We start from the raw sequence: 13,714 nt of genomic DNA, 5'->3' as shown, positions 1-13,714 counted from the left end.
ATACACTAGTGAATTAATTAAGAAGAAGAAACAAATCTCCCTTGCAGAAGAATTCAAAATAAATTATGTTTATTTGTTCTTTCCCCCTCCCTCCCCCGCCCGTCAGAGGTGAAACATAACTCCCCTCTCCTTAAGTGTGGCCTGCACACAGTGACTTCCTTCCAAAAAGTCCAGAGTGAAAAGGGATAAAATAACTTTATAATTGAGAAACCTGGCATACACTACCTCAACCAATGGTCAAGGTTAGCATCATCATTAGCATACCAGGTTGATAATATGTACCCTTGATATGTACCCTTGAAAATAATACTACCTTGTTGTCCTCCTCCTCAAAACCTGAAATCATGAGAAAAACATCAGGTAGTTCCTAGCAGAGGAACACCCTACCTAATAAAAGAGTAATATGCAAATTAACCATCACTCTGTTATACCCACAAGCCATGCCCACCAGCCACACCCACCACTCACTCAGAGTGAGTATGCAAATAAACCCAACCAAGATGGCTACAGCCACAGAGAGCAGGAGGGAGGCTTGGGTTTCCCAGGCAATGGAAGAAGCCAAGCTTTCCACCTTCCCCAGCCGGCCTAGCCCTCCACTCAAGGCTACAAAGTTTTAATTACAGAAGGTAAACTAATCCAAACAGAAATGGCAGCAGCCACTAAGCGAGCAGAAAGCTTGGCTGTGCTCCAGGCTACAAAGTTTCAATTGTAAAAGGTAAATAAATTCCAGATACCAGGGCTTCTGCTTGGGTTGCCAGGGGCCATAGCTGGCCAGCAAACCACCACAGGCCCCTCGCTCAGGCCGCCCCATGCCCCAAGGGAACCCCTACCCTGATCTGGGACACCCTTCAGGGCAAACCAGCTGGCACCCACCCATGCACCAGGCTTCTATCCTATCTACAATAATAAAAGAGTAATGTGCAGATTGACCATCACTCCAACACTCAAGATGGCTGCCCCCATGTGGTTAAAGATCCTGCTCCCATGTGGACACAAGATGGCCACCACAAGATAGCCAGCAGAGAAGGGCAGTCGGGAGGCACCAGGCCTGCAAGGGAGGGCAGTTGAGAGGGAACAGGCCTGCAAGGGAAGGCAGTTGGAGGCGGTCAACCTTGCAGGGGAGGGAAGTTAGGGGTGGCCAGGCCAGCAGAGGAGGGAAGTTGGGAGCAAACAGGCTGGCAGGGGAGCAGTTAGACATTAATCAGGCTGGCAGGGGAGTGGTTAGGGGGTGATCAGGCTTGCAGGCAGAAGTGGTTAGGAGCAATCAGGAAGGCAGGTGTGCAGTTGGGAGCCAGCAGTCCTGGATTGTGAGAGGGATGTCCGACTGCTCGTTCAGACCCAATGCTATTTGGCCTAAATAGGCAGTCAGACATCCCTCAAGGGATCTCAGATTGGAGAGGATGCAGGCTGGGCTGAGGGGTACCCACCCCCACCCCCATGCATGAATTTCGTGCACTGGGCCTCTAGTTTTACAATATTTGACTAGTACTTCTTAAAACCATCAAGATCATGAAAAACAAGGGAAGTCTGAGAAACTGCAACAGCAAAGAGAAGCCTGTTAATGCAGTGTCCTGGATGGGATTTTGGAACAATAAAAAGACATTAGATAAAAATGAAAGAAATCTGAATCAGTTCAGCTTCTAGGTCAGGCAAGTTCTATCTATGTATCAGAGAAAATGGCCACCTACAGCCACAAAATCTCATCTTCCTAGTTTTAAGAATCAAAGGGGGAACCCAACCAGTTTGGCTCAGTAGTTGAACATCGACCCATGAACCAGGAGATCATGGCTCAATTCTTGGTTAGTGCGCATGCCTAGTTGTGGGCTCAATCCCCAGCAGGGGATATGCAGGAGACAGCTGATCAATGATTCTCTCTCATTGTTGATATTTCTATCTCTCTCTCCATCTCTCTTTCACTCTCTGAAATCAATTTTATATATATATATAATTTTTTTTAAGAACTAAAGTGGGGGAAAGGAAAATTTCCCCCTGTGATGTCTATATATCAATCCAGGGGAAGATTCCAATGGGCCCTATTTGGATCTTGAGTCCATCCCTGTGATGAAATGATGGGTAGGGCACCTAAACTGACAGTTACTCTGGGACCGCTATAAATGGGAGAACAGCTTCCTAAAGGACATAGAGTGTTAAAAAAGCAGAAATTACCAAGGTCTGCTACAATAGAAACATAATTGATGAAAATGGATTCAAGAAGAGTTCAGAAAATCTGAATAGGCCACTAACTATAATTTAAATTGAAAATGTAATCTACTACCCCTAAAATGCACCAGTCCCAGACTGTTCTATCAAATTCACAAAGAACAGATAATTCCTGAGTTATTTAAATTGCTCCAGATCATAGGAAAAAGAAAAGGCATGCATTCAACAAGATTAGCATCGCCTCATTACAAAACATTAGACAATAATAGCATGGAAAGAGGGATAAAAGCACAGACAATTCTCATAGATAGACATAGAGATGTAAAAATTCTTAGTAAGATATTAGCAAATTGAATTCACCAAAGTATTAAAAGAATAATACAGAATAATACAACCAAGTAACATTTATCATAATATGCTTTCATTAGCATATTTTAATATAATTCACTATATTGATAGATTAAAGGAGCAAAACCATTTGAACATTTCAATAGTTTCCAATTTTTTTATTAATTCAACACCAATAATTTATTATTTTTTTTTAATATTTTTTATTGATTTTTTACAGAGAGGAAGAGAGAGGAATAGAAAGTTAGAAACACTGATGATGTGAGAGAAACATCAATCAGCTGCCTCCTGCACACCCCCCACTGGGGATGTGCCCGCAATCAAGGTACATGCCCTTGACCAGAATCGAACCTGGGACCTTCCACTCCACAGGCCGACGCTCTATCCACTGAGCCAAACTGGTTTCAGCAATACATAATTTTTAAAAATGTTCTTAGCAAGCCAAAAAGAGAATGATACTTCCTTAATTTGGTAAAGAGAATCAGAAAACTAAAGTAAACATCATATTTAATAATGAATCATTGCAAGCATTTCGGTTAGAGAAATAAAAGGATATATTCTCATCACTATCTTTGACCATTGTACTAGAATTCGTAGATAATGAAATAAAAGAAGAAAATAAAAGGTAAGAATTTTTTTTTTTTTTTTTTTTTTTTTTTTGGTGGGGGGACTTATTAACTGCAAATATAACCAAAAAAATCTAAGAGAATCAACTGAAAAATCACTTGCACTAATAAAATAATTTAATGATATAGCAAGATTCAAGAGAGATAAAGTAAAAATTATTAGTTTTTCTACACTAGCAACAACCAATAAGAATATAAAATAAAGTCAGTTTTCAGAACTCGGGATTGGCCATCAGAACAAATAAAACATAAATATATTTTTTATGAGAATTAAGATTTGAAATGAAGGCATAAAAACCTCCACTTACCTCACCACCACCTCCACCACTAGCTCTTTCCACATCGGCCACACTTTAACTTGTCACCAGAGCCTCACAGTGAATTAGTTTATGAGATCCTTATCCTCTTTGATAGGATGTACTGATACTCACAGCACATTCTATCTCTATTCAATTATACCATTGTTTTTGGATCAAAATTATTTGTGTGTGCTTCTTATTTCCTCCTATTATGTGATTAATGACTTTCTCTTTATACTGCACCCCACAATATCTTAGGTACACAATGGTTATTGACTTGAATGCAGTCAGGTGGTATGAGTAAAAGAGAAGGAAATGGAGAGAATAAATTAAAGAGGAGGGAAATAATAAAAGGTCAGAAAGGATTGGTTGACATAAGTAACTTGAGCCTCTTTTATTCACTCCTATCATGGCTAAATCATCACATCTGATTTCCTTAAAACACAAAATGATAAAAATTCTAGCGTAAGATATTCATTTTTTGAGAAACTTCCAGTGGAAAAAAACTAGGAAATATTCCATATAAAATAGTCTGTGTGAGAAGGACATTCCTGATTTTTCTTAATTTTTCGCAGGACTTGAATTTAATTCTTCCTTTCCTATTCTCCACAAATTCTCCCAAATATCCTCTTTCTTTCTTTCTTTCTTTCTTTCTTTCCTTCCTTGGCCTTATATTTATTTGCCTTTCTTTTCTCCTAAAACTAGGTCTTCCCTTCTCTTCTGTTAAGCCTGGTGTCAGAGCGAACTGAGGAGACCCTGGGTTTTATGTCCTCTGTGGTGTGGGAATGAAGGAATCAGAAGGATCAACCATGTACACAGTACATATTCTATGTTTAGAAAGACTAGACATTTGGGAATTAAATAAAACTATATTGAAATCAGGCTCCATTCACACTTAAAATTTCTATGCCTCAGTGTTCTCATCAGAAAAATAAGGACAATAATAGCCACTTGGATGGAGAATTGTATGGATGAAGTAAGATATAATTTATCTAACGCTTAGTTCAAAGTAGGCTCTCAGCAAATAATAGCTATTAGGGAACCGTGGTTGAAAAACAAGGGAGAGCGTAAAAAGGCCATACTCCAGTTTTTTCTCCAACTTTTCTGCTCTCTAGCCTAAAATCATAGGAGTGGGGAGAAGGCAGAAGGTGAAAGTGTGGGAAAAGCAATACTAAATCTTACATCTTATTTTTCTTTTTTCATATATTTATCCTTTAAAAATATATTTTATTGATTTTTTTAGAGAGGAAAGACGATAGATAGCTAGAAACATCGATCAGCTGCCTCCTGCACACCCCCTACTGGGTATGTGCCCGCAACCAAGGTACATGCCCTTGACCGGAATCAAACCTGGGACCCTTCAATCCGCAGGCCAACGCTCTACCCACTGAGCCAAACCGGTTTCTGCTAAATCTTACATCTAATCCCCAATTTACTGCTGGATCAAAATCAAAGACATTGAGATGACAGTTTTTATTTCATACTAGTAGCCCTGCGCACCAATCTGTGCGCCAGTAACTTGCTGCCCCCCTCTCCTGTACCTCCCACACACACCCCTCCCCCATAACTTGCTGCCCTGCCCCCTCCTGAAGCTCTCAGCCACCTCACCTTTCTGCTGATCTGCGATCTGGTCATTACCTGGTCAGTCCTTTACGCTTCACAGTGTAATGAGCATTTGTATATTACATCTTTATTAATATATCTGATTTTATAGTCTACTTCAGAGAAATGATGTAAGCAATAACGTATCATATTTGAAATAAAAATCTCAAAGAGGAAAATTCTCTTAGATCAAACTCCAGGGGCGGCCAACAACTCCTCATGGCGGTGGCTGCTATTGGGGAGTAGTGGGGCAGTGACTGAGCTGGTGCCAGGCGGGGGTGCCCCCCAGGCTCTGCACCCCTGATGCTGCTCCGGTGCTGACCCCGCCCAGCCGGGACAATGGTAAAGTATTTCCTGGACCACAGCATGCTCCAAAGTTCCCGGGAACAAGTGTTCGCTGCCTTCTGGCAGCGGTACCCGAATCCCTACAGCACACATGTGTTGACGGAAGACGTCGTAGTGCATCGGGAGGTGACCCCTGGCCAGAAGCTCCTGCCCCGGAGACTCCTGACCAAGACCGACAGGATGCCCCCTCGGTCGACCGACTAGTTCCTGCCAATGTTGCTCACTCGGTGTACATCCTGGAGGATTCTATTGTGGACCCACAGAACCAGACCGTGACCACCTTCACTTGGAACATCAGCCACTCCCGGCTGATGGTGGTGGAGGAACGATGTGTTTACTGTAACAGCGGCTGGACGGAAATCCACCAGGAAGCTTGGGTCTCTAGCTGTCCAGGAATTTGGTCTTGCCTGGTTCAAAAGCAATGTGACCAAGTTCATGAAGGGTTTGGAATACACCTTGGCCAAGCTACAAGGTGAGGCCCCTTCCAAAACCCTTGTTGAGACAGCCAAGGAAGCCAAGGAGAAGGCAAAGGAGACGGTGCTGGCAGCTACAGAGAAGCCAAGGACCTTGTCAGCCAGGCAGCCACCAAGAAGCAGCAGCAGCAGTTTGTGTAGCCAGCGCAGACCCTGGTGCAGCAGCACACCACCCCACCTGCTGCACTCCCTCTGCCCTCCACCTGTATTTTATTATTGAAAGTCAACTTCCAAAGAAAAACCACACACACACAAAAAAAAAAACTCCAGTGAACTGACACACCCAGCTTCCCAAGAGAAACCAAAATCTGATTGTTTCATTTCTCCCCTTGCCCATTCCAGTATCAATAGTTTCAAATTCTCAGGAGGTAATAAAAGTTCTTGTTGTTCACATGATAAGTAAACAAAGTAACCCCAACACACACATACACACAATGCATGGTGGAGAAAGAGGGGGCAATTTTATCTAATTAGTGAATTTTCCAAATATTTCATATTTGTCTTCATTAAAAATGTGAACTTCATTAAAAAGGTGAATGTCTGTTGTAGATCATTTATGACTAGTGGTCATTGTAATTCTTACGAAAAGCATGTGAGTACATTTTTCAGAACACCTGGTCTACACTATAATTATTGCTACACTTATAATAATTGGTCTGGTGAATAAGACGGGAAGGAGCAAGTTTCAGGTTAGTCCTGTAAGAAAATGCTTCACTTCCTTCTGTCATCATTCAGACGTGGCTTTGATTAGCACTTTTAAGAAGAAGAAAAAAGGAGCACATTTCAATTATTGCTGACAAAATAGTTTATCAATCTTTCTGTTAGTATGAGTCATAGCAGAAAAGAAGTTGATGATTCGTAAGAAGAAACCACAGTGCGCTAAGAAGCAAGAGAATGGTATCAGCAACCAATTTGACTCCAAATTTTTCTTTGAGCGCCTACTATGTACAAGCAACGGGACACAGACCCACCACAGGTTGCCACTTCTGGAACTTTGTGCTTCTGATGAAGTGTAATAAAGTGAGAAGAAGGGAAGGGGTTGAGCTCTCAGCAACAGGACTGAGCCTTCCAGCCAGCTGAGGGGTGACGGCAACAGAAGCAATCCACCTGTCACATTCTGCCAGTTTAAGAAAGCCAGAACTCTCTCCAAATCCAGTCCATTCTGGGTTGAGCACTGATATTGAATTTTTATCACTGAGTCCCTGTATCCCGGTTCATATTTAAACCTACCATTTGATATTGATTGCTATTATCATTTTTATTATAAGTCAACATAAGTTTGTTGGAATCTTATGTATGCTCCCCTGGACCTGGAATCGATGGAACTCAAGTGGAGTTGCCTCTTTGCAGATGTCATTGCAGGTAGTTTCCATTGGTCTCTCCTGGATTTTCAGGTTTCTACCCACAGGGTTGCCTCATTTTCTCTGGGACTAGACTTACCTAATGGCTGTCATCATCAAAATGTCTACATATAATGAATATAAACCATGTTTAAAATGTTATGCAACTAACACATGGATATTTCACATGAATGATGTCACCCAATCCATAAAACTCTATAAGGTGGCAGTTGTTATCATCATCATCATCATCATCATCATCATCTTTAACACCATGTTACATTTGAGGAAGTTGATTAATAGAGAAGCTTCTTTCCCACAGATTACAAAATTAGAGAAGGGTACAGAGAGGACTTATACCCTTGTCTGTGTGATTTTAAATCCAGAACCCCCCACAGTTCCATTATATGCATTCTTCCCTGAGATCTGAAAAAAAAACAAAAACAAAAAACAAAAAAAAACTTTGTGTCTACTAGTTTCATTAAAACCGTGGCCTATAAATGGCTCTCTCTGGGGGCAGGTTACAGACTATTTACCGAATTATAAAAACACTAGAGACCTGGTGCATGAAATTCATGGACGGAGTTTGGGGTAGGGGGTCCCTCAGCCCAGCCTGCACCCTCTCGCAATCCAGGATGGCTGGTTCCTAACTGCTAGCCTGTCTGATTGCCCCTAACCACTTAGCATGCCTGCCTCATCACTTGACTGCATGCCTGATTGCCCCTAACTGCTCACCTGCCTGCCTGATCACCCCTAACCACCTCTGCATTGGCTCCTGCCAATGCTTCGTCCAGAATGACATCCAGAAGGTCATTCGGCTATCAGGTCTAATTAGTATATTTTGCTTTTATTATTATAGATGAGTTCAGTGCAAAGTGAATGACAGCTACCTGAATGTGCCAAGTCCATACGACTGTTTAAATCAACCCGTTTCTAAAATAACTGAGCTGTTGCTGAAACCGGTTTGGCTCAATGGATAGATCATTGGCCTGCGGACTGAAAGGTCCCAGGTTCGATTCCGGTCAAGGGCATGTACCATGGTTGCGGGCACATCCCCAGTAGGGGGTGTGCAAGAGGCAGCTAATCAATGATCCTCTCTCATCAATGTTTCTAACTTTCTATCCCTCTCTCCTTCTCTCTGTAAAAAAATCAATAAAATATATTAAAATAACTGAGCTGTACTTTGAGGGAAAGCAGTGGGTGTGATGGGTCCCTCCTTTTTTATTCTTTTCTGTGTCATTGGATAAGTCACTTCAATTCCCTGTATCTCAATTCTTGGAGTTGGACTGGACACAGTTTAGTGGGTTATGAAATCAATTTAGTGAACCATAACCATTTTATTTTAAGAAACTAAACAGAACAGAATAGTGGACCATAAATATATGTATAGTATTTGTGTTATATCATATATATATTATTAGAATAGTAGAGAATAAAAAGTAGTTACTCACATTTTAAGATAAGTATTTTTTTAAATATATTTTTATTGATTTCAGAAAGGAAGGGGGAGGAAGAGAGAAACAGAAACATCAATGATTGGCTGCCTCTTGTATGCCCCGTACTGGGGTTTGAGCCTGCATCCCAGGCATGTACCTTTAACCAGAATCAAACCCAGGATCCTTCAGTCTGCAGGCTGATGCTCTATCCACAGAACCAAACCAGCTAGGGCAAGATAAATATTTTTGATCAATCTTTTGTTTCAGGTGTGGGGAGGTGGGTATTAAGTCACAACATAAAATGTATTTCTTATGGAGGATCATAGTAAAAAAAGTTTGAATAACACTTGGCTATGGTTCTCTCCACCTTAAATTGGAGGACTGTGATCAATAGTTATGGAACTATAAGAAAATAAACTTCTGTTGTTTAAACCACCCAGGTTGTGTTATTTTATTATGGCAGCCTGAGCAGACCACTCCAATGCAATTAGACAAGCATGTATTGAGCCTACTGGATTTGGGTGCCATTTTAATCATTAAACCAGGTTACAAAAGAAAACTGGAAGTTAACTTGCAGAGGGACCCCTTAGCAAACTATTTCAAAGCATTGGTTCACTTATTTCCTACATACCTATAAACAGGAAAATAAAATAAAAGCCTAAATGGGGAAACAGAGAGTCTCACATACATCAATAGGACTGGAAATTGCTTAAGTTCTATGGAAAGCAATTTGACAAATAGCTTTCAGATTTCAAATGAATTTGCTCCTTGGCCCAGTAATCCTAATTCCGAGATTATTCTTACAGATGTATTAGCATATGAGCCCAACCACAAATGTAAAAAAGATGTTTACTGCAGCATTGCTGGGAATACAGAAAAAGGAAAACAATCCAAATGCTCATCAGTAATGGAGTGAAAATTAATCAAGGCCTACTCCTGCAAGAATTTCAGGCCTCTACGGTAATATATAAGTAGACTATTTTTCCCAGTAGATGTACAGCATAGTCATTAACTAAATAATCTCATCATGTTGTGAAAATCGCCTGAAGAGAAATGTAAAAAATAAGAAAATATAAAGCTTGTGCCTCCAATACGTACCCACTTTGCCTCAGGGTTTAAGGCTCAGTCAAAAATACTCATGGGATTCGCTGACTTTGGAGTTCAGTACCTTTTCCTCAGAGCGCAGGTGAGGTTTGTCAGTCCAGCTCTCAGAAAAGTTCCAGGCTTCAGGTCTACAGGATGCTTTGTACAGAATTTCCTTAAAGAAAATTGCTACATATTCCCCAGGTGGCTATTTGAAGGATGGAGCAATGACATCTTCCAAAGTAGCATCTTCTTTTTTTTTTTTTCTTTAGAAACTGGCTCTGGTGCTGTTCAGAGTGGATTTCCCAGAGAGAAAAATGCAATCTAAGTAACATAACTGGAAATTTTGAAATTTTTCTTCTTGTGGTCAGTAATCCCAACAGTGTTCTTCCCGTTGGGGAACCACCCATAATTTGTGACTATTCCCTCATCCACTGGAATGCAGCAGGTTGGGAAATTCCCAGCCTCTATTCTTGTCAAGGATTCATTTCCTCACCATAGTAGTTTGCATTTACCAGTGCTTTAGGAGAGGATAGGGCTTCGTTTTCCTTCACGTTTTTAGGAGCAATTAGAGCAAACAAACACTGAGAGAATGACTATGGATGAAGATGACAGAGCAGCGGGGGGGGGGGGGGAGAAGATGACAGAGCAGTGATGGCTCCCAGCATCACAACACCAAATGTGATGCTCCACAAATTCTTTCTAAATTTTATGTCATAAGATAACCACTTCCCCATTTCTTTTCTTTGAAAATTCTTGCATCTGCAGACTAGAAATAAACATATAATAACAAAAAACGTTTGAATCCCAATTTCAATGTCCAACAGTTCTGAGACCCAGTTTCAATGTCAAATAGTTCCTTATATGTACATGCCAGCAATGATATCTGAATGATGGACAGATGGTGGCAATGCAAACCAGACCCTCTCTGGTTTGGTCCTGGGCAAACTGCAGCAACGCACAGCTGCTGACCGCTAGCATGGCCAGGTGTCATTAGGGTCTTCCATCTCTGGGCTATTTCTCCTCGTCTTCTTGGTTGGAGCAGACCTGACAACTCCTCTCTGTTGCAGGAATCCCCATGGTCTTGGAGTAGGTTTCTCAGCTTTTCAGCACTTGTGCTCCATTCAGCCATCTTTCCCATGGTTCTGAGTGATAGATGTTTTATCTTTTAGTTGTAGTTTTGAAATGTGTGAGGCGACAGATTAGTTGTGTACCTTTGTCGCCATCTTGCTTTCTCTTGGTTGGTTTTCCTCCACAAATTCTTTGGCAATGACAATATTGTATTTACAACCACTTCCTTCCTGTAAATTTTAAACTATGAATTGCTTACATTAGCAATTATTTCAACATCTACACACAACTCTATTCAAGCTGTCAGGGCTAACCATGTTTGTCTGCCTGAAGAAGAAAAGAATGGGAAAGAAAAAAGAAATGGCCAGTTGCCAAGTAATTGAGAGCCACCGTGTGTGTTTGGGTTCAATTCCCTTCCATCTTTCAGCTGTGGAATCTATGCCATTTTGTCCCCAAAAAGCAGGCTCCTTGCTAGGTTCTTTGCCTGGGTTAGGGAGGCACCTTGCATGTTGGGTTAGCTGAGGGGGTTCCACGTGAGCAATTGAGCAGCAGAGTTTACTTATTTTTAAGTTTTAAGTTCCAAATAAAGCAACTGTAACAAGATTTATTTTTTTTATTTCTTAATGTTTTTATTGACTTTATTTTTTTATATCTTTATTTACTTCAGAGAGGGAGAAAGAGATAGAAACATCAATGAGACAAAAACATCCATTGGCTGCCTCTTGAATGCCCCCAACCAGGGATTGAGCCCACAATCAGGGCATGTGCCCTGACTGGGAATCAAACTGAAGACATTTTTGGTGCATGGTCAACACTCAACCACTGAACCAACTGGCCAGGTGAGCAGCACAGTTTAAATAAGAGAAACTGAAAGAAGACAAAGGAAGAAAGGTGAGAGGAGGCAGCTGGGCATTCATGGACTGGACATTGGTTGCTCTTTGTTTCACCCTGTGAAGCAGGATGGAACCAACACAAGGTGGTCCTTTACAGCTTACCCAGCTTTTGTATGTACAGAACTCATCTGTCTTTCTCAACACCCTTATGTTGAAGAAATGGCAGGTATATACAGTAAATCCTACTTTGTATCACATCCCATTTAGTTTTCAGGTTTTTGAGTCAGTCTACTGGACTTTCTGACAGTATGACCTTAAGTAAGACAATTAACTTCTCTGTGCCTAATATCAATAGTTCTTATTCACAAAAGGGTGATAATCATACCTACTTCATAGGATTGATGAGATAATACCAATTCTCAGTACATGGCCCAGCACACAGTAATCCCTTCGTAGATGTTAGCTACTATATGTAATGTGTTTGCTTGGTATTATGCCTAGAAAGTTCTTTCCCTCCCTAAGATTTTATATTCACTCATACCTTCTTTTATGGTTTTATGTTTTACATTTAAATATTTAAAATTTATTGTGGTAAGAAGATTTAACATGAGAGCTTTCCTCTTAAATCTGTGAGTGTGCGATACAGTATAGATTGTTAACTATAAGTACAATGTTGTATAGCAGATCTCTAGAATTTATTCATTTTGCTTAACTGAAACTTTATGCCTACTGCCTAGCAACTCCCCTTTTCTGTCTCCCCATAGCCCCTGGCAACCACCATCCCCATCTTTGCTTCTATGAACTTGACTATTTCATATACCTCATATAAATGGAAGCATGCAGTAGGTGTCCTTCTGTGACTGGCATACTTCACTTAGCATAATATCCTAAGGGTCTATGTATGGTGTTAAGATTTACATTTAGCTGAAACCAGTTTGGCTCAGTGGATAGAGCGTCGGCCTGCGGACTGAAAGGTCCCGGGTTCGATTCCGGTCAGGGGCACGTACCTTGGTTGCGGGCACATCCCCAGTAGGGGGGGTGCAAGAGACAACTGATCGATGATTCTCTCTCATCGATGTTTTAACTCTCTATCCCTCTTTCTTCCTCTCTGTAAAAAACCTAAAATATATTTTTTTAAAAGATTTACATTTAACTCTTATATCTATTTTAAATTTATTTGGATATATAGAATAAGGAAGGGATCTGACTTTGCTTTTTGCCAAATGGTTACAGGTAATATTTTTAAAAAAAACCATAACTACATAATACGAACTTCCCAGCAAGAGTAAGGACAGGCAATTCTTTCATATTAAAATTAGTTCAACTGTATCTTTTTAAAAAGAATTTCTACTGAGGGTACTTTTTTAAAAGACTATAAAAATTATTACATTTTCATAATTCATCCTGGTTTCTGTCATCAAAGATAACAAAACATTTATTTATCTTCTCAAAATATTACTTTAAGAAGAATATTCCAAAAGGGAGTGGGAATAAAATGTGAAAACTAATGACATACTGGTAGCATCAACTACCTCTTTTTTATGGCTGGCAAAAAGGAGCTGTAAAAAATTCATACCTCTAGATATTTACAGATGAAGTGACATTGTGGCGAGGGAAGAACACGTATCGTAAGTAAAATTTCTGTATTCTGTTTGCTTAAAGCTAGTTTATTTGTTTTAATTAATATGGTTAATAAAATATATAAAGTAGGGAATTATAAATGAACAAGAAAGACGAGGCAAAAGAAAAATAAAGTGTAGGAGCATAAATAGGAAGCAGAAATGAAGCTTTGTGCATTTCCAATGAATGACAGCTTCCAACTGTCAAGGTAGGATCAAACATAAACCCAGTCACAAAATGCAAAGTACCCTTAAGAAAAAGCAAGGCAATTTTTCAGAGCATAATAAATAGAGGTGGATATCATTGGTTGTCATGCCAGAATCCATTCTCCCCCTCATCTTTACTAACAGAATCTCAACTTTGTTGAGGTATTGACTCCCTTACTTATGCAGCAGTTGCAAATGAAGGAATCTGATCCCAGAGTTGGACTGATTAGTATAAGCCAACCAGTGGTTGATTCAAGAATGAGCACATGATT

At 40.3% G+C, this 13,714-nt stretch overlaps 1 pseudogene; it reads left to right on the top strand.

Moving 5' to 3' along the window:
* Positions 1-5,292: 5,292 nt before the first annotated feature.
* Positions 5,293-6,084, top strand: LOC118716549 (annotated as a pseudogene).
* Positions 6,085-13,714: the final 7,630 nt, after the last annotated feature.

The sequence above is a fragment of the Pipistrellus kuhlii genome, unplaced genomic scaffold (assembly GCF_014108245.1).
Source record: "Pipistrellus kuhlii isolate mPipKuh1 unplaced genomic scaffold, mPipKuh1.p scaffold_m20_p_12, whole genome shotgun sequence".
NCBI classification, from domain to species: domain Eukaryota; kingdom Metazoa; phylum Chordata; class Mammalia; order Chiroptera; family Vespertilionidae; genus Pipistrellus; species Pipistrellus kuhlii.
Note: the sequence above shows the minus strand (reverse complement) of the source record. Positions and strands in the feature narration are given on the sequence as shown.